This window comes from Triturus cristatus, chromosome 1_2 (assembly GCF_964204655.1).
Source record: "Triturus cristatus chromosome 1_2, aTriCri1.1, whole genome shotgun sequence".
Classification (NCBI taxonomy): domain Eukaryota; kingdom Metazoa; phylum Chordata; class Amphibia; order Caudata; family Salamandridae; genus Triturus; species Triturus cristatus.
In genome coordinates, this window is record NC_140580.1 from 39168962 (window position 1) to 39194971 (window position 26010).

Sequence of the window (26010 nt, forward strand, 5' to 3'; positions counted from 1 at the left end):
TTTTTTTTTTTTTTTTTTTTAAATTTTTATTGAGCAGATTCAAGAAATACAAAAAAGACATACTAGTAGAAACTTTAGAGTGGCAGGACAAACAAATAATAAATGTTATGCGGTTAAATAATGCAGTAGACATCGAAGGGAATCCAATTACATTTCTAGGAGCAAGAATGGCAAACAAAGAAGATAAGAAAAGAAAAGGACGCGAAAATCATCTGAGACACAATAAAATATTCATAATAAACATAGCCTTCAAGTATACATATATACTTATGTTTTAACAGAAGAATCAAATTAGTCCCTCAGCGACTCATACCAATTAGTTATTGGTAACCAAACTTGTTCCCCATGAGATCGAGACTTTTTACCTCTTGCTCTATAGATAGCTATTTCTAACTTATATATTGCCAGTAGTCTATTTAGCCATCCCTGGAAAGTTGGTGCTTCGGGATCTTTCCATCTTGTTGATAAAATTATTCTATAGACCGCAGTGCCGATGTAAATAACGGGAGTTTCTGGGTCGGTATGGCCGAGAGAGTCATCATAACCTAACAAAAACAAAGTAGTTGACGTTTTTATCTCATGCCCAAAAATTTCAATCCAATGCTTTGTGATGGCCATTTTAAACTGTTCCAATTTGGGGCAATCCGAAAACATATGTATAAGGTCAGCCGGACCTAGAGTACATCTGGGACACTTATCATGTTCTGCCTTACCCCAGGAGAATAATTTGGAGGGGGTGTAATATAAATTAAATGTAGTTTTATAAACTTGGGCCTTTAAGTTAGAGGCAAGTAAAACTTTGGAAGATAAATATAGAGTCATATCTATATCTACATTAACATTGTTCAATTTATTAGCCCAACTGGTTTCTATATCTTCAAGGTCGTCGGGGTGATTTCTGATGAAAATATCATATAGATGACTTATTCTGGTGCGATGTTTTCTTAAAAGGTCAAAAAGTGGTATGGGTTTTAGTTCTATGTCGGATTTAATTTGTCTAAGACTTGTATAAATTTGAATAAATTTTAGATAATCTGTGGGTTGGATATGATATTTAGCGTATAATTCATCAAATGTTGCTTTACCCTCACTATCCAAAAAATCCCCAATAGTTATGATGCCCAGATTCGCCCACCGCCTAGTTATATTATCATTGAAGAATTGCGGTATAGCTGCACTATCCCATAGCGGTGTATATGATGTGAATTTTGGAATAGAGAGCATTTTAGTAATTCTATTCCAAATTTTCCGGGCGTCTGTAAAGGTCTTAAATTTAATTTTTTTGAAGTAGGAAGGTTCTACTTGTCTCAGAAGCAAACCTCTTGCTTTACTGCCCAGCATCAACTCGTAAATTGATGGTATATATTGATCATGATTGTTATTATAGCTGTTGTTACTGTTAGTACCTGGTATAAGTAAAACCATCATCGGTTGTAGGAAAGCGGCCCATAAATAATAAGTTAAATTTGGAATAGCTAAACCACCTCTTGAGGATGGTAGTGTCATTTTTACCAGCGCTCGCCTTGTCTTCCCATAACTCCAAATAAAGGATGATATCGCACGATCTAAGGTTTTAATTGTATCGATACTGACAAGAAGGGGGATTGCCCTAAATAGATATAAGATCTTTGGGAATACCACCATTTTAACGTAGTTACCTCTACCAATTATAGAAAGATGAAGATTATTTATTCTAAGAAGGTCTATTTTTATTTTTTTAATTAGGGGATCATAATTTATTGCATTAATTTCACTTATTTTTGGTGAGATGGTCACTCCGAGATACTTTGCCGAATTAACTCGATAAAGGCTTACAAAAGGAGTATTAGCAGTAGATAGCACCATTGTTTTGTCTTGGTTCAATGAGTATCCAGAGTATAAACCGAAAGTACGAGTGATTTCTTCAATATTAGTTATAGCCTCAGTAGGGTTAGTTGTTAAAACCGCAACGTCATCGGCATAGGCAAGGACTTTGGTATCATATACGCCAGCTTTAATAGGTCTAATCGATGGTGAGGTTAATAGTTTGAGGATAAGGGGATTAATATATAAGGCGAACAATAATGGAGAACACGGGCAACCTTGTCGTGTACCCCTTTGTATGTTAATAATTGCAGACTCACCTCCACCCGTCATTACTTTTGCCTTAGGGTCTGCATAAAGGGCCTTAATAGATTTTATAAAGACCGGGCCAAAGTTGTTAACGGCTAATATTTCCCAAAGAAACTGCCAAGAGACCCGGTCGAAGGCTTTCTCAGCATCAAGCAGGATCAGCGACATCTGGTCCCCCCTTGCTCCCACAATGTCAAAAAGGGAGATCACTCTACGCGTGTGATCTGTAGTGCTCTTACCGGGTATAAAACCGTGTTGCCAGGGAGAGACCAGACGTTCGATGATCCTGCTCAAGCGATTAGATAAGATTTTAGCATATATTTTTGAGTCTGAATTAATCAGGGATATTGGTCGATAAGAAGTTGTTAATTCGGGTGGCTTATCTTTTTTGATAAAAATGACAATATTCGTTAGTTTCCAGGATTCAGGAGATTTACCAAGCCATTGTATCCCCAAAAAAAGATCATGCATAAATGGGATAATTACATTGCCCAATATTTTGTAAAGGTCAGTAGGTATTTTGTCTGGCCCTGCCGCCTTTCCCGCTGCTAATTCGGCCAAGGCAAGTTCTACTTCAGCTAAGGTTATGTCTATTTCGAGTTCATCTTTTGTACCATCATCGAGGTAATTAGTCAAATTAGTCTCTTCCAACCAGTTCTCTAAAAAATCCTTGGTATCAGCGGCTAAGCCATGATCTCCATTTTGATACAATTTTTGATAGTAATCATAGAAGCATTTAGTGATGTCCTCTTGAGTGGTATATTCTCTTCCCTCATATTTGATATTCTGGATGGAATTACGAGATTGTGATTGCCGAGTTCTAAGGGCAAGATATCTCCCTACATTCTCGCCAGTCTCATAGACCTTACTCCGATTCGATTGAAAAGTTTCGGCTGCCTTACGAGTTAATTCATCGTTAAACTCGGCTTTGAGCACTAAGATTTTATTTAGTATTTCTTCACCTGGAATCCCCAAGCTCAACTGACTGGCATGTAAATACTCTAATTCGATGAGTCTATTGGTCAATTGAATTTGTACTTTTTCCTGTTCTTTTTTTCGGCTGGCAACAAAGGTAGCGGTCTCTCCCCTTAATGCTGCCTTGAAGCAGTCCCAAACATTGAACCGAGACGCACTATATTGATTAATATCAAAAAATTCTTGGGCCCATTGTCTAATATGATCGATGTATGCTTGATTGACTAGAAGTTTACGGTCAAATGTCCATTGTGGATAGGCCCTCTTAAGATTAGGGACATCGCATATTAGACAAAGTGAGTTGTGGTCTGATATTGTCTTTGGGGATTTAACGATAGAGGCATTAGAAGCAATATCGGTAGTTGTGTATATATAATCAATCCGTACATATTTCCGATGAGGATAGGAAAAATACGTATATCCAGGATCTCCGCCATTCTTTAATGACCATATATCACACAGATTGTGGCTATGAATCAAATTTTGTAGCGCCCTGAACACTCTTGGTTTTCGACCCAGTTAAGTATGTTGGTTTTGATTATATTGTAGTGGGTCACTTGATAAATTGAAATCACCACATAATATTAGAGGGCCAGTCCATAATGCTAATTCTGAGTCTAGCTCAATAAATAAAGTAGGATCATCAATATTAGGGCCATAAATAGAACATATGACAATTTCTGAATTAAGTTGAACAATGGCCCACCTACCATGACTGTCAACTTTTTTACGTATTGGAGTGCCAAGTCCTGATCTTGCAAAAATAGTGACCCCCCTAATTTTAGAGGTTTGTGTGGTTGCAGCCAATAGGTTGAAGCCCGGGATATTCAATTTATCAATCTCCCCGATCGGAATATGGGTTTCCTGTGCACATATAATATCCCAGGAATTTTGTCTCACTAGTTGAGTAAATTGATCCCTCTTCCCTTTGTCATTAAGTCCTGCCACATTCCAGCATCCTAATTTTAACTTCCCGATTTTATTGTTTTATTTTTTAAACACGGCACATGAAGCGTAAATAACAGTTTAATGTCGATACATAATCTTATAGTACTCTCGGATCTGCTCATTTTACAACATATTTTTTCCCCCCTTCCCCTCCCACCCCTCCCAGCAAAACACCCACACAACCCCCCCCCCTACACATCCCAACCAACCCACCCAAACATCCCAAAAAAAGGCAACAAGACTCCGTAAGAGTCTTTTGTGATGGTTTAGCAATGTCTGACCGACACCGGAAAACAATACAACCCGAAAAAAAACAAAGGAGAGGAAACAAACAAGCAAGCAGAATGAAGGGGAAAAAAAAGGAGAAAGCGGAGCAAAGCCAAATGCGAAAATGCGAAAATCAAGGAGAGAGGAATAACCGGAAATTGTTTGACCCTCTCTGTACAATATAAAGTACAATTAGTCAGTAATTTAGACACTGTGAATCACCCTCGTTCTGAATTTAGCATACTAATTACAAATTTAAGAGAGGTGACCCAACAATGCTAATGATATACGGCGTTATAAAGTGGTTTAAGCATTTTATGCATTTTACTTTAAGCTGTCAAGGTACTCTTTAGCCTTGATCTCGGATGTAAAAAACTTAATTTGCCCACCATTGATTACTTTTAACTTAGCCGGGTTGTTAAGATATACCGTGACATTCTTGTCTTGAAAAGGTTTAATTAGCTGTCGTAATCGCCATCTGCGTTCGACTGTGTAATGACAAAAGTCAGGGCGCACAAAATAGGAGATGGTATCCTTGCTGCGAGGTTTATCTGGCTTAGCTTTATCGGAGATAGCTTGTCGAAGCATAAAATTTCCAAAGTAAACTAAGATTGCTCGTGGGTATTTCCCAGCTACAGCCGCAGATTTTGGGGTTAAAGGGACTCGATGTGCACGTTGTATCTCGTAGTCCCAGTCCCAGGCAGCAAGCTCAGGTAGTGTATCGCGCATCAACTGTATAATGAAGGAACGACAGTCTTCGCCCTCAACTTTCTCTGGAACACCAAGAACGCGAAGGTTATTCCTGCGAAGTCTATTTTCATAGTCCTCCAACTTCCATCTGGTATCTTTGAGTTCTGCCTCATGCGCCTCAAGCCGATCATTAACTCTGGTAGCGTCGGTTTCATTCTGAACGATCCGCGCCTCTATGTCATGCAGCCTTTCTGTGAAAGCACCCATCGTCTTTGATAGTTTACGGACAACCCCTTGGACCTTCTGCACAGCTACTCGCGCTTTGCGACTGTCTCTTGAGGTCTCTTCACGATGAGAAGCGATGGCTTGTAAAACTGTTTCCATGACTTGAGACAATGTCGCACCAGTTGCACCAGAGACATCAGGTTGTGGACCAGCTTGATGAGTGTTTATGGCTTCATTTAAATTTAGTACCTGTGGCGTGGCAATGATATTTTGACTATGACTGGAATTCAAAGCTGTTGGAGTGTAATCCCAAGTTAGTTCATTTGTTCCTTGGCATCCAGCTTTCCCCTTTTTGAGTACTGTCCGTTTTTTATCACGTGGTTCCCTTGAAGGGTTGAAGTCTGAATCTGTACTGGAGTACGAGTCAGAATCGTTCTCGCCCTCATCCACCTCGTCCTCTGTGTCACCGGACAAGCTAAAGCCATCTGATAAAGAGTAGAAGTCGGTTATATCTTTATCTTTATCTTTTTCATTGTCCGCCTCAGTTGCCTCCAAATGATCTGTATAATGGTCGCTTGTCTCACCGTTGACTGTATTATCTATTTTGAGCTCTCTCCCCCGATTTGGCACACGATTTGGCACAAGTTCAGCCGTCTCTTCTCTCTCAGTTATAGGTCGGACCGTAGTATAGGGTGATTGGATTAAAGGATCTGTTGAGGCCCCCCTAACCGGCTCTGACAGCACTGACAAACAATGGGTATCACTGCCAACATGAGGATAGGGACTGTCTGATCCTGTAATTGGAGTGACGGCAGCTACAGTCTGTGGCTGAACAAATGTCTCCAAAGTCTCAGAAATAGATTTAGAGATATCTCGACCATTGACAATATTAGTAATCGTAGAAGCAGTGGCAAAACCAGAAGCAGGAAGAATCGCTTGACTTACCGGGGTGTTCGCGGCGTCAGACCCCTCGGCAGTGAGCTGAACATCTTGCCCTCCGTTGGATTCTTTAATATGATCTGGTATATCTGAGTCAGGGATCTTCCTCATCTGTTTAGGGCTATTGGTATTCCCCCCATTATCAATATGAATATCAGCAGCCACTCCGGCTGTTGTGGTGTCGGTAGCGGCTGCCACCTTCAGTTCCTTTGATTGGCCCTGCCGAGTCTGCCTGTGTTGGAGTCTCTGATTGGCAGCATGCATCATTGTGAGAACAGTAGGGGGAGTAGGAGCACTTACAGAAGCAGAGGCAGACGAAGAGGCAATAGACTGTTTACTTAGAACCTCAGAGCCATGGGACGCGACTCTTGTATCTGGACCCCCAGCATGCTCCTCTCGGGTCGTCCCACGTCTGTGGTTCATTTCTTGCTCGCGTAACGCTAGACGAGTCGTCCTAGCTTTGGCGGCTGCAGAACTGAGAGCTGCGCTTTTGGGAGGCATGGTATCGGCGCCGTGCTTAACCTGTCGTTGGTACGTGGAGCCACTACCTGTTCCGCCGATGCCACAACCACCGCAATGCTCAGGAAGAGGATGAATGCCGAGGAGGAGGCGGCCGCCAATCAACGAATGAAGGACAGCACGTCCGATGATGGAAGCCAGAAGTGACAGCGGCGTCCTCGTAATTGAGATCGTGAACTGCAGCGGTAAAGTCAGGGTTTTGGTGGGCATATCTTCCGGAATCTAATTAATCCATTGCAGTGCTGTTTTCTCCTTTCAAATAGCCAGCGAGAGCATAATGCGTCCCTTGTTGTTATAATCTGATCCGATCCGGGTCGGTCAGGAGCTGCTACCGGCGTCTAGCTCGACGCCGCCATCTTGCCTCAGCGCGGGTCCTTCCCTCATGCGCAACCAGAAGTATTTTCATAAGAGTTTGAAAATACTTCTGGTTGCGCATGAGGGAAGGACCCGCGCTGAGGCAAGATGGCGGCGTCGGGCTAGACGCCGGTAGCAGCTCCTGACCGACCCGGATCGGATCAGATTATAACAACAAGGGACGCATTATGCTCTCGCTGGCTATTTGAAAGGAGAAAACAGCACTGCAACCAGAAGTATTTTCATAAGAGTTTTGTAGTGTGCTTAGCTCCCTGACTCATAAAGAGCCAGGGTAGTCTTGTTATAAATAAATATCCTTTATTTTCATAACAACTTGTGTGGTGTCCTTTCACTTGGTGTTCAAGGGGTATATGTGATGGTAAACAGCTGGCTTAACACGCCCTCTAGAGTTTAGCCTGAAGACTGCTCTTGTCCACGCTACTAGGATAGCTGGTCTATAAGGTTGACTTACAACCAATCATCAATAAGGGTCGTTTGGAATGATACACAGTGATCACTAGAATAGTGAGCACTACATATCAGGCCAACTTCTCACAGAGGGCTTGTGATATCAGAAAAGTGAAGAAACCTCTCTGGGGGGCACTCCCGTGGGAACTGTTCTCTGGTAACTGCAGAGACAGGCTTCTGACCCTTTCTGGGCCAGAGGCAGGATCCTATGACCTCATTTTTTTTTTTTTTTTTTTTTTTAAAACAAACTTTATTAGGTCACAGAACAAAATGCAGTCAATCCCCGTCCCCCATAGTCCCAGGATCCTATGACCTCATGAAGAAAGCTCTGATTGAGGGATTTGGATTCACCACTGAGGAGTATAGAATTAGATTCAGGGGGGCTCACAAAACCCAGACCCAGTCCTGGATTGATTTTGTAGATTCCTCAGTGAAGACACTGGATGGTTGGTTAGCTGGACATGGTGTGCAGGATTTTAATGGATTGTACAATTTATTCATGAAGGAACATATTTTGAGTAACTGCACAAATGAAAAGTTGCATCAGCATTTGGTAGACCTAGGTCTAATTTCTCCCCAAGAATTGGGAAAGAAGGCAGACCACTGGGTCACGACTAGGGTGACTAAGACAACCACTGGGGGTGACCAAAAGAAAGTGGTCCCAAAACCTCCCCAGGGGAAAGGTGGTGAGAATCCCCAAGATAAAAAGTTTGAGTCTTCCAAAGGGCCCCAAAAACCTGTTCAGGTGGGTGGGACCCAAACTACTCCCTATGTGCCCCAACCATATAGGGGGAATAACTTTGATCCCTTAAAGGCCTGGTGTAATACCTGCAAGAAGCAAGGACACTTAACTGTAGCTTGCCCCCAAAACAAAGCCCCTAAGGCACCCAGTACAGCTACTCCTGGGGCAGCAAGCATACAAATGGGATCAGAGGTGTACCCTGAGCAAATCTGGGAAGACACTGAAGCCAGTCTAGTCTCCTTGGGAGAAGTGGAGTTTGCCACTGTAGCTGTGTGGCCACCCAACTTAAAGAAATACTTGCAGTACCCCTGGGTGAATGGAACTAGGGTAGAAGCTCTGAAGGATACTTGTGCCAGTGTCACTATGGTGAAAGACACACTGGTTTCCCCTGAGCAATACTTGATTGGGAAGTCTTACCCAGTCACCAACGCTGACAGTGTCACCACTAGTCATCCCATGGCCATGGTAACATTAGGCTGGGGGGGGGGGGGTACTGGCCTGAAACAGGTAGTGGTCTCTCCAAAGTTGCCAGCTGCCTGTCTGCTTGGAAATGATCTGGAAACCTCAGCCTGGGCTGAGGTTGAACTGAAGGCCCATGCAGCCATGCTGGGCATCCATGACTTGGTGTGTGTGCAAACCAGAGCACAGAGCAAGAGGAAGGGTGAAAAAGTAGGTCTGGAGCCTGGAATAATGGCCCAGCCAACCAAGAGAAAAGGAAAGAAGACTGGGGAACCAGCTTCTACACAGCAAACCATCCAGGACCCCTCTCCCCAGGGAGAGGATTTGGCTACCCCTGAGGGAACTGAGTCCATGGAGCTTGACCCTTACCAGGTTGAACTCTTGGGCCCGGGGGACCCTCTAGGGAAGAGCTGTGCCAGGGTCAGCGAGACTGTCCCTTGAAAGCCTGAGGCAGCAAGCTGTTTCAGAAGCCAGGGGAGATGTCAGTGGTACCCACAGAGCTTATTGGGAAGAGGGATTACTGTATGCTGAGGCAAGAAACCCCACTCCTGGAGCCACCAGGAGGGTGGTAGTGCCACAGACGTACAGGGAGTTCCTCCTAACTTTGGCTCATGACACCCCCCTAGCTGGACATCTGGGGCAATCCAAAACTTGGGAAAGGCTAGTGAGTCACTTCTACTGGCCCCAGATGCACCAACAGGTGAAGGAGTTTGTCAGCTCCTGTGTCACCTGTCAGGCCAGTGGCAAGACAGGTGGCCACCCAAAGGCCCCCCTCATTCCACTACCAGTGGTGGGGGTCCCCTTTGAAAGGGTAGGAGTGGACATTGTGGGTCCACTTGAGCCACCCACAGCCTCAGGGAACAAATGTATTCTAGTGGTAGTGGATCATGCCACTAGGTACCCTGAAGCAATTCCCCTTAGGACTACTACAGCTCCTGCAGTAGCCAAGGCCCTCCTGGGTGTCTTCACCAGGGTGGGTTTTCCTAAGGAGGTGGTTTCAGACAGAGGTTCCAACTTCATGTCTGCTTACCTAACACACATGTGGAAGGAGTGTGGGGTGCAGTATAAGTCTACTACCCCCTACCACCCACAAACCAATGGCCTTGTTGAGAGATTCAACAAGACATTGAAAGGTATGATCATGGGGCTCCCTGAAAAACTCAAAAGGATATGGGATGTCTTGTTACCATGCCTGCTTTTCGCTTACAGAGAAGTGCCACAGAAGGGAGTAGGTTTCTCACCCTTTGAACTTCTGTTTGGTCATCCTGTAAGGGGACCACTTTGTCTTGTAAAAGAGGGCTGGGAGAGGCCTCTTCAAGAACCCAAACAAGACATAGTGGACTATGTGCTTGGCCTAAGGTCCAGAATGGCCGAGTACATGGAAAAAGCATCCAAGAACCTTGAGGCCAGCCAGGAGCTCCAGAAGCACTGGTATGACCAAAAAGCTGCACTGGTTGAATTTCAACCTGGGCAACAGGTGTGGGTTTTTGAGCCAGTGGCACCAAGGGCTCTCCAAGATAAATGGAGTGGCCCTTACCCTATCCTAGAAAGAAAGAGTGAGGTCACCTATCTAGTTGACCTGGGCACTAGCAGGACACCCAAGAGGGTCATCCATGTGAACCCCTCTACAGGGCTGACATCACCATGCTGATGGTGACTGATGAGGAACAGGAAGCAGAGAGTGAACCTCTCCCTGACCTCCTCTCTTACAGCCCAAAGGATGGGTCAGTGGATGGTGTGATCTTATCAGACACCCTCTCTGCCCAACAGCAAACTGACTGCAAGCAAGTCTTGCAGCAGTATGCTAGCCTCTTCTCCCTGACCCCTGGTCTGACCAACTGGTGTACCCATGATGTGGACACTGGTGACAATGCACCTGTCAAAAACAAAACCTATCGACAGTCAGACCAGGTCAAGGAGAGCATCAAAGCTGAGGTCAGCAAGATGCTGGAGTTAGGGGTCATTGAACCTTCTGAGAGCCCCTGGGCCAGCCCAGTGGTTCTAGTCCCCAAACCTCATCAACAGGGTGAAAAGAGAGAGATGAGGTTCTGTGTGGACTATAGAGGGCTCAACTCTGTCACCAAGACAGATGCTCACCCTATCCCAAGAGCAGATGAACTGATAGATAAATTAGGGGCTGCCCAATTCCTCAGTACCTTTGACTTAACTGCAGGGTATTGGCAGATTGGCATGGCCCCAGGAGCAAAAGAGAAAACAGCATTCTCCACCCCTGATGGACATTATCAGTTTACTCTGATGCCCTTTGGGTTAAAGAATGCACCTGCCACTTTCCAGAGGCTGGTGAACCATGTCCTGGCTGGGCTGGAGTCCTTGAGTGCAGCTTATCATGATGATATTGCTGTCTTTAGCTCCACCTGGAAGGATCACCTGATCCACCTTGGAAAAGTTTTAGAGGCCCTGCACAATGCAGGCCTCACTATCAAGACATCCAAATGCCAGATAGGGCAGGGCACTGTGGTGTACTTGGGCCACCTTGTAGGTGGAGGTACAGCCCTTACAACCTAGGATCCAGGCCATCATGGACTGGATAGCTCCAACAACCCAGACCCAAGTCAGGGCATTCCTTGGCTTGACTGGATACTACAGGAGGTTTGTGAAGGGGTATGGGTCAATTGTGACCCCCCTCACAGAACTCACCTCCAAGAAAATGCCCAAGAAAGTGAACTGGACAGTTAGTTGCCAATAGGCTTTTGACACCCTGATAGAAGCAATGTGCTCAGCACCAATTCTAAAAGCTCCAGATTATGCCAAGCAGTTCATAGTGCAGACTGATGCCTCTGAGCTAGGGATAGGAGCGGTCCTATCCCAGACCAATGATGAAGGCCAAGACCAACCTGTTGCTTTTATAAGCAGGAGGCTACTCCCCAGAGAGCAGCGTTGGAGTGCCATTGAGAGGGAGGCCTTTGCTGTGGTTTGGTCCCTGAAGAAGTTGAGGCCATACCTGTTTGGTACTCACTTCCTGGTTCAAACTGACCACAGACCTCTCAGATGGCTAATGCAGATGAAAGGGGAAGATCCAACGCTATTAAGGTGGTTCATCTCCCTACAGGGAATGAACTTTGAAGTGGAACATAGACCAGGGACTGCCCATGCCAATGCAGATGGACTTTCCAGGTTCCTCCACTTAGACAATGAAGACTCCATTGGACAAGGTTAGTCTCATCACCTTTCGTTTGGGGGGGGGGGGTTGTGTGAGAAAGTGCCCTCTTTCTTGCATGGTATGCCCCCACTTTTTGCTAAATTGCTGACTGTACTTTGACTGAGTGTACCCTGGACTCCTGCCAATCAGGTGCCCAGGGCCTATGTTCCTTCCTTAAACACACAAACTCCAAATTGGCAAACCCTGGCCACATGTCAGTCCCTAGTAAATGGAACCCTAGGTACCCAGGGCCTTGTGACCAGGGAAGGCCCCTAAGGGCTGCAGCACTCATTGTGACACCCTTAGGGGCCCTGTACCCTTACACACACACACTGCCTTTGCAGGCTGAGTGTCTGGGTGCAGGACAAAATGAAGAGTCGACATGGCACACATCCCTGTGTGCCATGCCCAACACCCACACTGCCAAGACATATGTCAGTCACCCCTCTGGCTGGGTGCCTTATGCCCATGGTGTGGGCACAGGAGCAGGAGCCCTGTGCCCCTACAGTACCCAGGTCCATTCCCGGGCACTGTAAGTGCAGCGCTGCCATTTAAGAGTACATGGTGCTGAGAGCTCGTCAAACACGAGCTCCACAGCACCATAATGGCAACACTAAAGACTGGGAAGTTTGGTATCAAACTTCTCAGCACATTAAACCCACACTGATGCCAGTGTGAGATTTAATGTACCAAGCACCCCAGAGGGCATCTTAGAGATGCCCTCCTACAACTAACCTACAATCCACGTCTGCTCTGAGGCTGCCCAGGCTGCCACACAGCAGACACGTTGCTGGACCCCTGGGTGGGAGAGCCCCTGCTCTCCCGGGCCTGCACCAATGCACATCCTGGGTGAGGTGATAGATCTCCTCCCCCAGGATGAGCAAAGGGAAGCTTCAAAGGCCTGCCACCTCTAGGAGTTTCCCCAGGCCATTGCAACCCCCCACTCTGGCGGGAAGCTTGTCCGGAAACCCCATACAAGGACAGGGGATGTGCCAGCCTGCCAACCCCACCCCTCAGGTGGAGGAGGCGAGGTGAAGCACATCTACGGGCTCTCGCCATCTTGAAGATGGGAGGCCCTACCCTATCAGGATTAGGCTACTGCCCCCCTCCCACAGGAGAGGGGCAGGATAGGGGGTGTACCCACCCCAGGACAAGGACCCATTGGTCCCTGGCCTTCACCTATCTGTAACGCCCCTAAATCTAGTATTTAGGGGCACCCTGAACCTTCCTTCCCCAGATTCCAGATTCCAAAACTACAAGAAGAGCGAGAAGAAAGGAAGACCTGCCCTGCAGCTGCAAAGGAGAGGGAGACACCAACTGCTTTGGCCCCAGCCCTACCGGTCTGTCGACCTCTGACTTGCTCCTGCTCCAAACCCGGCCTCTCTTGTGGCCAGCAACCTCAGAAACCCCGGAGGACCTGGCTACCTTTGAACTCTAATCCCCTGGGACTCCCATGAGTAGAGGCTCTACTCAGAACCTACCTTTCACCCCTGGCAGCAGCCCGGAACCGCGATCCCAGCCCACTCTGCACCCGCCAAGCCTGGCCGGTGCCGGAGTGAACTAAACCCACGAGGACGACCCCACGGCGACTGTGACCCCGAGTCCGGCACCCAAGGACCCCCCTCGACTATCCTGAAGAGGCTTGCAGCCTCAGAACAGAGTGCCACCCCAACCGCGATCAACAAGAGGGTAAGATTTCCGACATCAAAGGCACCCCTGCAACCGGCGCCCCACGGCCCTCTGTGCCCAATCCCGGGGTACTTACCTATCCTCCAACTATCCAACTTACCCCTCGAAGTGGTGGTGGCACCCGAAGAGTCCTCGTCCCCGAGCCTGCAGTCTTTTTCCAAACCGGAGATTTCCCATAGAAATCAATTGAGCGCCCGACGGCTCAAAAGCACCCTGCAGCCAGCCGCCCGAGTGGCCCTGGCAGTGAAAACTCTACTCTAACCTACTTCCCCACTTGCCCTGAGTAAGTGACCAGGAGCCCAGCTCCCACAGCCGCGTGGCTTGCCCGACAGCAGCCACCAACCCAGGCCCCCCTATCCCTCGTAGGATAACATTGGGCCTAACTCTCTCTGCACCCGGCCGTCCTGAAACCGCTGAGGGTGAACTGACTGTACCTACCCGACACTGGGGGACCCCTGAGTCTATGCCCAGAACTTCAACTCTGCCAGTCGAGTACTTACCCTTAAACCGCTAACTTCATTTTCCTCATAGGGTAACATTGACTGGCTTCTTCTTGGAAATTCTTCTAAGTGTGAACTTTTCAAAACTCAAAATATTCACCAAAAATCAGCCGAGTACCAAAAACGAATTTACTCACCTGCTCTTAGGTGAGCTCCCAGTGCTGGATCTTGGTGCCCAGCACTGACTCTGAAAAGTACCCACAACTATACTTACCTTTAACTCATTTTTCTTCCATAGGAAACCATTGAATGCTTTTCTGTGAAATTTCTTCCAAGTGTTGATTTCTGTAATTTCTAAATATTCCTCAAAAATCGTATAACATCTGAAAACGTAATTACTTACCTGTTTTGGATAAATGTCCCAGTACTGAGTCCAGACACCCAGTACTGGATTACAAACGTAACGATAACCTACTGTACCAGTAACCTACATTTCCTTCCATAGGGAATCATTGATTGTTTGCTCTGAAATATTTTCTAAGTGCTCACTTCTGAAATAGCTACATATTAGTTAAAAATCATTACAGTACCAAAGTCGACTTTTAACAGCTGATTCTGAGAACTGACCCAGGACTGAATCTAGGATCCAAGCCTGTAATTACAAAAGTGATCTACAAAGTAATCTGTTGCATATAATCTGAATTTATCATTGAGCTCAATGTATTGTGTTTAGAAATAGAGTTGCCTACTGCAACTATTTGTAACTGTTTACTAAAAAGTCAATTGCACATACAAAAGTATTTTTATGAAACATCTCCTGTCGAGAAAGTATATTTTAATTCCAAGTGTTGGTTCTAAAATAAAACAAGCATATATTGTTTATATACAAACCATTGGCCTAGAGTTCAGTCATTGAGTGTGTGGAACTATTTGCTGACTGAGTGCGTACAACAAATGCTTTACACGTCCTCTGATACTGCCTTACTGCTCGACCAGGCTACCACTTTGGAGAGTAAGGTTATATCTAACTTTAACCTCTGTTAAACCCTTGGGGTCTGTGGACTCTGTACACCCTGTACCTATTAAGGAACAATATATACAGAGCCACTTTCTCACAATTGGCCAATCTGCGAATCTGCACCACTCTGCACCGACGCCCATGGCCCTAGTTCGAGTGGCCCAACACCACAAAGAGGTCTCCCCGGCGATCCTGTCCTGAGATCTGGTGATCTCTGACCTGCCTTGAATCTCCAATCAACGCCTTCAGCCCCTTTCTGGAGGATCCCCCCGACTGCGACCGGAGCTGATAAGAAAAACCCGACGCCTTAAGACACTCCTGCACCAGATGTCCCACGGCCTTGGGTGGCCCAACCGACTGTGTCCCAGCATCCCCAGGCATTCCAACTTACCTCTCCAAACGATGGTCACCTCCAGAAGATCTTCGTCCCCGAGCCTGCAGTGTTTGTTGCAACCGTAGAATCCCTATTGAAATCAGTAGGGCACCCGTTGCCAAAACAGCAACCTGCACCCAGCCGCCCCAGCGGCTGCACTTTGTGTGCAAAACTCGGTTCCCCCTTTGTACTGAGCTTGACACCAGGAGCTTTGCTCCCACAACCTTGTGGCCTGCTCGTGAGCTGCCACCAACTGGAGGCTCCCTTTCCCCCATTGGATAACATTGAGCCTCAGCACTCTGCATCAAGCCGCCCTAGTGCCGCTGAATGTGCTTTGAGTGCATACTGACCCTGGGGGAACCCTGGTTCTAACCCCAGAAATCCAACTTCCACACCAAGTACTTACCTGTAATCCGATAACTCCATTTCCTCCCATAGGATTGAATTGACTGCTTTTCTTTGAAAAAATGTGTAGTTGTTTTGAATGAAACTCTAAGAAACTACAAATATACAAAAACTGCTTTACTTACTTTTTCTCTAGGAAATGTCCCAGTGGGATAGCTAGGCATATCACACAGTAGAAAAAGTAATCTAAAAAGTACTCTATAAAGTAATCAAAGTAATTTAACCGTAATTTCAACTGTATTCAAAGTATTTACAGACCTTTAACAAAGTAATTTTCATTCAGGTTGCTTGTATTGTTCAACCTGGCTTCAAATATACCATTTAAACTTACCTGTGCCAGGGTTGCTTGGTTCTAGAAAACAAATATAACTAAATAATATTTTTGATATCAACAAATTGGTCTGAGTTCAGTCTTTGAGTGTGTGACATCATTTCTTGCCTGAGTGTGTACAATAAATGCTTAGCACTACCCTCTGATAAAGCCTTACTGCTCGCCCACACTACCACAAATAAAGAGTAAGGTGCTATCTATTTTTACCTCTGCTTATCTTTGGGGTTCCACTGGACTTTGTTCACAGTACACCTCACTTTGGTATAGTATATACAGAGCCAGCTTCCTACATAGATATTTCAATTTCCAAGGTCTTCTCTCGGTGCTTAGTCTTTAGCTTGTTCTTAGAGGGCTCCTTATAGGAGTTTTTCCCCCGCATGTCTGCCCGTTTCTTTGGAGGAGATGATGTTCCCTCTCTCTCATACCCAGATGGGTTTTCCGTAGCCTTCTTTTTCTGCAAGTATAGAAGACATCTGGCTTCTCTATCCTTCAATGTTGTAGCCTAAGACATGGGACAATATATGCAGTCTTTAGGCTTATACAAGCTCTAGATGGGCTAAAAAGGCCTTTCTTAGATCTCGGACAATTTGTTTTCTTATCAGAACTAAGCATCCAAGATAAAATTCAGTTTGAGGTCAAAAGTTGAAAGATATCAACTGGAATAGTGAAGAACTGAGCAGAGCTCAGGGAGACTCCCTTTCACAGGACATGAAGTAAGAAATCTGAGGTACGGTTGCCCTTGAGGGCAAGCGCTTCAGAAGCTGCTTCCTGATTTGCTTAAGTGTGGTTCTTATTAAAACAATGTGAATTGGAATTGGTTACCATGTCACTTGTTTTAACTATGCTTTCTTTTCACTTCTTGTTTAATTGCCGTGGGGTCTAACCTCAACTACGGGGATGATTCACGCATATGAATCATGAAAGATTCAATACTGAATAACTACATAATATCTACAAACACATGGTTTATGATGGGTCTTGTCTTTAGAAGTTAACGTGATATCATGTATTTTGTTTATCAATGGTACGGAAGATACCTCAGACTATTTTATTTACACGAATGACCATGCACATGATGAGAACCTTATGTTTTAACAATTTCCCTATATTACTTCACACAGATTTTAAGCATTTTAAAATAAAAGCCCTTTTCGAATTCTACCCATCGTAAATTGAAAACTGGCACAAATACAAAACTAGAGGAGTTGAACGAATATCTGGCGTGTGAATCCACTGGTCTAGCTTTAGCAGATACAATTTATTACCTAGGTTTATCACCATCAATGTGCTTTAACATAATACAAATGTGTCCATTCCCTATTTGCCAGCACGATAATGTTCTCCTGACTGTTCAAGCCTTAGAGGCAGAAAACAACTTGAGAGTCTATGCGTCACTGACCTCTTCTCCTTCAGGCTGCTGGCAGTCTGGAGCAGGACAAACAGCATCCTCGTCATCAGAATCTTCACCATCTGAACAGGACAATTCCCCTGAACTGGACCGTGATTCGCTGAGCATTGGCACCTCATAGAGCTGTTCCCGAGGAGTATCCTGTCTGCTCATGTTCAAATCTTTTGACTGATTTAATTTCATTTTTTTGGGAGCAAGCATCCTCTTCACTCTGTTTCCTGCCAAAGAAGTGCCGTCGTTCATGTTGTCGTTTTAGTTTTCTCTCCACACTAGTGAGAACATCTTTAGTTCCACACTCATTCTGTAAAAGATAGTGTAAATGACGTGTAAATTAACAAATGGGAGGATTACAGTCCACAATCAAGTATTTTTACCATTTTCACAGAGACCCAGGAAACATGACCCTATAGGCAAATAGAATAAAAATACAATAATTGGCCACATAAGAATAAACCTTAACGTTCAAGTTAAATCTGCTATCCATGTTAGAATTGTTCTACACTATTTGTTTTCCAGATTTCCATTTTCAATAACCTTTCTAGGTTTCTTCGAAGGTTACTTAAAAGGAACACCTGAAATCTACAAAGACTGCCGAAAAGCAAAACCTCCAAGATGATTTAATGTGTGTAATACACAAAGATTCTTACATATTAGTTAGGCAGCAAACGTTTGTAAAGGCCCTGAATAAAGATTCTAAAATAATTCTAGGAGGACAATCCAGTTCTTCTGATGGGCATTCTACTCAAATGCAATATTGAGTCTGCTTGCCCACTGTTACCTACATTTTTCCAAGGTGTACAAGCATTAAAGTAAACCAAGCATTGGCATAGCAATAGATCTCGCCTTTGGGACCTTATAAGCATTTAGACTATAATACAGCAATACATACAGCCTAACTTCCCTCCACCCATCTGTGTCTTTCACTTTCCAGTAACTACATATCAAATAACACACAGCTTAAATGAAAATTCATAGTGAATCAGTGGGAAATGCACTATTTGTACGTTATGAAACCTCTATTAGTTAAGGCACCGCACCAAATCTCGGTTGGTGCAGTGGAGAATAGTGACTTGTGTATATTTAGTGCTACAAGGCCCCAGTCTGTGACAGAAAGCACTGTAAACATGTAGACGATTATTTTACATTTGCATTACACACAGTATAGATACAAAATGTGCAAAAATGTTTAAGATAAAAATTACAATTACAAAAATGCTTCCACAATATAGGTATTTTGCAGGCTGTATGTAGTGCAGTGGTTTATTTATTTAACCCTCTTTTAAAAGCACATATCACAGCTTAGCAGGTAGCTAGGTCCCTTACAATACCTCTCAAAAAGAATACATGTGTGTCACCAGGCAGCTTCAACTTATTCCATCAATTTCACATATGCAGATTGACCAGTTGTGCACATTTAAATTTTTTTCAGTCAGCAATACCCAGGCAAGAAGGCTACTTTAGCTGTCTGCCCCTCCCTCGGTTTCGCAGCATAAGACACACCCTGCCTTATACTTCAGTCGAAGCACTTCAGCTGTAGAAATGAATCGTCCGGAACGGTTGACTTTTAACAAAAAGCAGGGGACTGTTTTCCTAAAGTGTGCCCCTCACATCTCTCCCGCTTCCACCACTGACTAGAGCTGTGATAATTTGTGAATTTGGCTCGTAAGCTATACCATCATTATTCTAACATGCACCACGAATGTACTAATGCGTGTGTTACAATTGTAGCACCGAAAACACAATGATTGCAATAGTGTGAGCACCTGCGGTGTAATAATGAGTGAAACACACCTGTGTTGCTGCTCCACCCATCCCCTGAACTAGGACAGGAAGCACGGTATTGCGATAGTGAGGGAAACACACCTGTGTTGCTGCTCCACCCGTCCCCCAAACTATGGCAGGGTGCACTGCAAACATTTGTGCAGCAGTACTGGGGCTACATGTCTGTGCAATGAGCGCACACACATTCCACAACTTCACAAGTGAGCACCCTGTAAGCGGACATGCAGGTGGTAAAATACAAGAACGCCACCCAGCTGTGGGTGCTACCCTGCTTTGTCACAAACAAAATATGTCTTCTGTCGGTCGCTGCCAGCATTTCCACCGAGGAGTTTTACAGCGCGACTTTGCAACGAGTAAAACACGTTCCATCTAGAAGGCAACCGCACGACCCCTTGGGAGTGAGCATATCATGGCGTGGGTACCACGAGTACACACCACTGACCTTTGCAGCACACCCCACAGCCAATCTGTCAACAAACCCGAGGTGCTTGCTGGAGCAGAGTTTTCTATTGAAAATGTATTAAGATTTAAACTCCAGTTTATGTTATATGTCATGATTAAAATTACTGATTTATAATCATTAATTATTAACTTTGTTAAGAAGTCTTGATTAATCAACATTACTAATGAGAGAAATTACACGCGGGAATGCATATACGTTGCTTTATTAATACGTGAACTAAATTGGTGAGCAAATTAATGAAATAAGTGTCGCAGAAGTGTCATTTGTTTCGCGTTTGCGCTTTTAAATAACATGCTCTAATGCTTCTTTGTGTTGCAGACGGCTAGGTAATTACATACACATAAGGGTATTAGTGGGGATTAACACTGTATAATCATTACGATGTGGTAACGTTGTTTTGTGTTTCTTTTAATTAAGATGGCCCATTTTGGCCTAATCCAAGATGGCCGCTATTTACAGCCTGCACTCGAGTGATTGAATTTTGACAAGAGGCCTTGCTGAACATGGTTGGAAGTCACCTGACCGCAGCCTCTGTCTGAATTAAAAGTTTCCGTGAGGACAGCAGCTCCAGGCTTGCTGCCAATTGCCCTTGGAAAAGGATAAAGCCACAATGAACTCTGATTAAATTGCGGTGGCTTCGCTATGGTTCCGAGGAAGAGCATTCATGGATGTTTCTTTTTTCAGTTTGAGTTTCCTTCTTCCGTGTTTTTATTTTTGTGATTTTTGTGAGCGGAGGTTTTTTCTAAATGTTGCAAAACAACATCCTTTCCTGCTCGCTCTGCTCAATGGCTTAATGGACGTTTAGAGATTGTTTGTTACTTTTAAAATTGTAAGTTTCACTATAAATATTACTAGACTAGAGAGGGTTTGTTGATTGAGGCCATTTCTTCCTGAACCTATGCTCGAGAGGATCGATACCTATTGAGAGGACGGCGACTCAGGAGACTTTACTAAGAGACCTGTCCTGACCCATTTAGCTAGAATAGGTAACTATGAGAATAATAATAATGATTTTGCTAATGATTGACTTTCCTTTGAACTAATTTAGATAAACAATCATTTTGTTTGAATTACAGTGTCGGGTGGTTATTTCTTTGTCATTTATTGAGTTCAAATGTATTTCCTATGTTTTAAAATCATGACTCAGGACAATTTCCTTAGGTTACATTGACCTCACTTTAGATGCAGATGGTTTAGGATTTCTCCTATATATTCAGTGTGGATAGAGTAATAGAATGAATGTTAGTGTGATGGGCCCTAGCGTATGATGAGAGTATGTGCGTGTGACTGTGGATTTACTCTGTCCGTGGAAGTAGGGAGAATTTATATGCGCCGATCTGCAGCAGTTTCCTGGTAGCAGAGGATGGTTCGAATCAGAAGATTGAGGCAAAGCAGAGAAAGCTGAGAGAAAAGGCAATGTGGGCACAAGTGAAAGTTGCAGAAAGACAAGAAGCACAGCTGGTGGAACAAGCAAACAATCCAGGAAATAGGCCCAGATATGGCACAGGAAAGGGGAATCTAGAAGAAGCCAAGAAAAAGTTCCCTTGTCACAACTGTGGACAATTGGGGCATTGGAGATCCGAGTGTACCAATCCACCATTAGTGAGTAATGAAAATAAATCATTGAATCAACAGGTGCAGAACGAGGGGTGTAATCATCAGCAGCAACAGCAGAAGGTTGACAGACAGCAGAGTCAAGAGCCAAAACTGCCCTTGCCGCAGAATAGAGGGTCCCAAAAGTATAACCAGGATTCGGGATTCTACAATGATGAGCAGGTAAACAAACCGAGACGTACTAACCCGGTACAGCAGTACTGGTTAAAGAATTTATATGCGCCGATCTGCAGCAATGGCACATTGCGCGCCGCTGCTCACAAGGTGGATGCCGTGGGAGTAAACTTTTTCAGAAAAGGTGGGACATGCACCCGCCTTTGGCCAATTGCATGCTTTCATTTTTGAAAGCCATACGCAAAGGCCAATAGAATGTGACAACAACATGCACAAGCTTTCAGAAATTCTGGAGTGATTCCAAGAGGCCCTCTCCTAGAGCAGCGCATGCGCGCTGAGCTAGGCTCGACCTAAAAAAGTAACTCCATACAGTGGCGGCTCCCCCATTGGGGTGTGGGGGCGTTGCCCCACTGCGCCTAGTTGGGGGCTGGTGGGTGGGCGGTCCTGCTCGAGGGCAGGGGGGCGGGGGGAGAGTGGCTTACCCACTGTTGTGGGTACTGTTTGGTCGGCCCCAGGGCCGAACAAAGCAGTTATGCACACTCTCCCTTTTTCTCTATGTAGGCTGCTGCATGCACATACTACATACTCGTCAGGGACACCCCGGAAATGTGACAGTATATCGCGAGTAACAGGCCCAGTTCTGTGGCTTGTTTAGCATTACATGTATTCAAGTTGTACACACCTTCTGTTTCGTTGGTATGTTGGTGGTCGCATTTGTAGAAGCAGGTCAACATCTGGCAAACGGAACCGTTATCACCCCCTCCCCAAACACGCGTGCGCACAAACACAAGGGAAACAACAGTGCGTTTCGAAAAGCCACCAAATGATAACTCAGCATTGTTTATTATTGATACTCACGTATTCGAAAGCGGTGCTTTGTCCTGCCCTGTGTCTGCAAGTTATGACCAAAATAAAAGGAATTATACAACATTGAACCCGACACTCGTATTTGAGGAAACACCGTTGAACTATAGCTGCACGCTAAAGAAGAGGAATAAAAGCCTCGCGGTGCAGTGACATTTATAAACAACTCCCAGAAATCTAATACGGGAAGTACCTTCAAAAACGGAAAAAGATCCATGAGGGGCAGAGTACCTTAGAAAAACAAGGACCTCGAACCCACGAATTGTTACAGAGATTCTGCTTTAAAGTGATAAATCAGAGCCATGAGCATGCATGGATTTTTATTATAAATTGAGGAAAAAGGAAATAGGATTGTCATAAGAGAGAGACAGAATTATTGTGTCTTGACAAAGATGGTATGATTAATTTGAAACCATCGAAACGCGTCGACGCTGTTGAAGGCACAATCCAAGGTCAAATACTGTTTGAATCAATGTATTACGAGCTGTGTTTTTGAGTCCAATGTGATGTGCATCTGTAAAGAACAAAAGCTGTGTCTTACATATGTGTTTGTCTCTATTATGCTGGTCATAATTGTAATTTGTTGTTAATCAATTCCCTCCTGATTAACATGTACTGTATGTCTTAAATTTTTTTTTAAAAAGATTCATTTCTTATTGTGGATTATTGTGATATTATATGTGATTTTAATTGTTTTGGAATAATACGGACATTTCTTTCAATAAAATGTTTTTGTAATATATGTATTGGATATAGTATTCAATATTTTATTGTATTGTTAGCTATTATATATGGAAATTGGAATTGTTGGGTCAAGGGAATTCCTTTTATTTTGGTTATAAGTACCTCATTTCCCTTGAGAGCTTTAAGGGGTCCCTCTCCTTTTTTCTCTATTCTGCAAAGGGTCAGCACCGGCAGGACTGGCTTCACTCGCAGCCCTAAATAAACATAATTAAAACATGCGCCTTTTTAATGATGGTGCGTGCATGCGGTGAAATCCAGTATTGCCTTTCGTGAACTCCGCTCACGGTGTGCCTGCGCGTGCAGCATCAGAAAATCAATTACTGACGCAGCTTCATCAGTTAGCCAAAGCGAGGTGGAGCTAATGTGCAGCAAACACAATTATGTTATCTCATTATTGAAAGCAAAGTGGTTCAAGCAAGTGCTTTTGCATTTCAGCTTACTAACGGAAAGTACGCCTCTGAAAGGCCACTACATTCTATCAATAGACTTATCTAAAGAATCATCAACATGCAAAAATACTAATCATACTAATAAAAGAATAAATAATAGTAATTTGTTTTAAAGCTTCAGGGTCACATAAACGCGCCTCGGTGCAGGAAGGAGATATTTGGATAGAAGCTGGGTGCCTGGTGAATATAGAACATTCCCAAAATCGTGGGTGTCTAGAAATGCAGCCTTGTTGCTCAACTCACAGATATTAACGGCCCACATTTCATCTCACTTTAATTGTACCTCTGGGGCAAGATTACGACTTGAGTCCGGCAAGGGGGCTTATTACTTCCAATTGTTTTATATGTGCTTTCCCCTGCTAACAGGCCTGTATTACAAGATGATAAATGCACCCCTGTGTTACAGAGTGGGCTCTTCTCACCTTCAGACTTGTCACATATTAGGCTTTTCCATCCCATCTCATTGAGGGGGGTGCCCGGCCAGAAACAAATACTACAGCCCTCCAAACCGAGACAGACACTTTGGCAATCAGGGACACACTAAAGAAAATTCAGTATATACTCCTCCGATATGTATTCTTGCACTTTTCTCAGTGACAGACACTCCAGCACTTCACTCAATGACACTACCATAATGCTGTTGTGCTTCACTCCGTGACACTCGCTATAGTGCTTTGCTTGGTGACTAGTTGTAGTGCTTTAGTCAGCAATAGACGATACAAGTTGTGCCTAGATTTCTACTGTATGTGGATTAACCCTTCAAGTATTGTGAATACTTGGAGGGGATTGAGGATTAAGTTGAAGGGGTGCATGTCAGTGGAAGAGTCTGGTAATTACATTGGTTTCAGTGTTCACAACATCTGGTACATAAATACAACCGTCGCATAACTAGTTACTTGGTCTGGGAAAGCTAAAATCGTCAGCAGCAATGCATTGTATCTTGAAGTGTGTTATGAAGCTCTGTGGTTATACTGAATAAGCAACTACCTAGGTTATATGACATCTCTTTATTAATGTAATAACTGCACTTTCACAATTGCTTTATTAACCTTCCTGCTTTCTCAAATTTGCTTGAAAATGCACCATTTGTCGACTTTTTTTTCTCCAAAATTTTCTCGGAGGGAGAATCCCCCCAAACCCCCTGTAGGTTGTTCCGGCTCGCTCGCCGCGCTCGCTCACGGTGCAGTACGACAATAATTTTACGCCTCATCACTTTCAAATGTCACCAGCCGCCACTGCCTTCATATGAAGCCATCGCGTCTGACTTCCTTAGCATTCTTAAGTCCTCCTGCCTCTCCTGATACATTTTATACTCTTTATAGCCCTGGTGGTCTATTTATTTAGTATTCCTATAAACTGAAAACAGGTCATCTCCATTTCAGATGAATTATGGAACCACGGCTACTGATGTTGCTCGTCACTTGTTGCCAAGATTTATTTGCTTTATATGGACACAAAGTCACATTCAAGGCCCTCCACAACTCAGACCCCACCTACCTGAAGACCTTCCTCTCCCCATCAGAGCCTCCTACTCTCTCCTTGAATTCCGCAAGAAGCTGAAGACCTGGCTCTTCAATAAACCAACCAGATGCGGGGCTAGGCACACATACCTACTCAGTGCTAGTATACTTTCCAGGGTGATAGTATGCTTTACAAATATACATAACATTAAATCACATTCCACGAAATTTGGTGAGAAAGCCCTTTCTTTGTCCAGATGACATTACAACACTATAAAAATAGAACTCATGGACAGGTGAGGAGGGAGGAAGCTCGGAGTTTAAGCAATCTAGGAAAGAAGGTCAATTTACTAAGTTTAAGGTCAATTAATGCATCAATTCCCTTTTAAATTTCCTGTAGTCGTTCTCTAAAAGGCCATTTACAGCCAGCCAGACACTTGCAAACGAAACAGGTTTGAATTTGGTATGCTTAAAACTAGACACAATGTGCATAGACATTCACATATCACACAGGAAAATAAATGGTGCCACCCTTCAGTTCCCAGACTTTTCCAGTCAAGAACGCTTTAAACGATCCATGATGATATAAGAAGAGGCGGGCAAGCAATAAAAGAACTTTAAGTGGGAACACAGTACTAAGCAGAGTTAACACTGTTACTAAAGATGTATTACTTTCTTCTAATAAACTCTAGGAATAGGTTAGCCCCGGACACTAAGATGGCTTCTAGATAAGTGGATTCCACCAAGCTTCCCTATAACTAGTTCCAAATGTCTACTCGTCAACACCATGCAAGGATTCATGCATTTCTTAGTCAAGCTATAATCCTGCGACAGAATTAGTTCAGATTGATACTTACTAGATGTTGCCATTTAGTTAAATTAGGCAACTATAATAACCCAACAGAACGTCCCACAAGGCTCCGTACTATCTCCAGTGCTTTTCTAACTGTACATGTAACTACTAGGCTGGTTTCTAGAAAATGTGGGCATTTAACACA

General features: G+C 44.2%; 1 pseudogene across 1 annotated transcript in view; it reads right to left on the bottom strand.

The window, feature by feature from the left end:
• The window catches only part of LOC146866703 (lysine-specific demethylase 5B-like), a 501879-nt pseudogene that overhangs the window by 46720 nt on the left and 429149 nt on the right, over nucleotides 1-26010 (bottom strand). Inside the window, exon 9 of the transcript XR_014966529.1 lies at nucleotides 17514-17823. The product of XR_014966529.1 is annotated as a lysine-specific demethylase 5B-like (transcript). The remainder of the gene's footprint in view (nucleotides 1-17513; nucleotides 17824-26010) is intronic.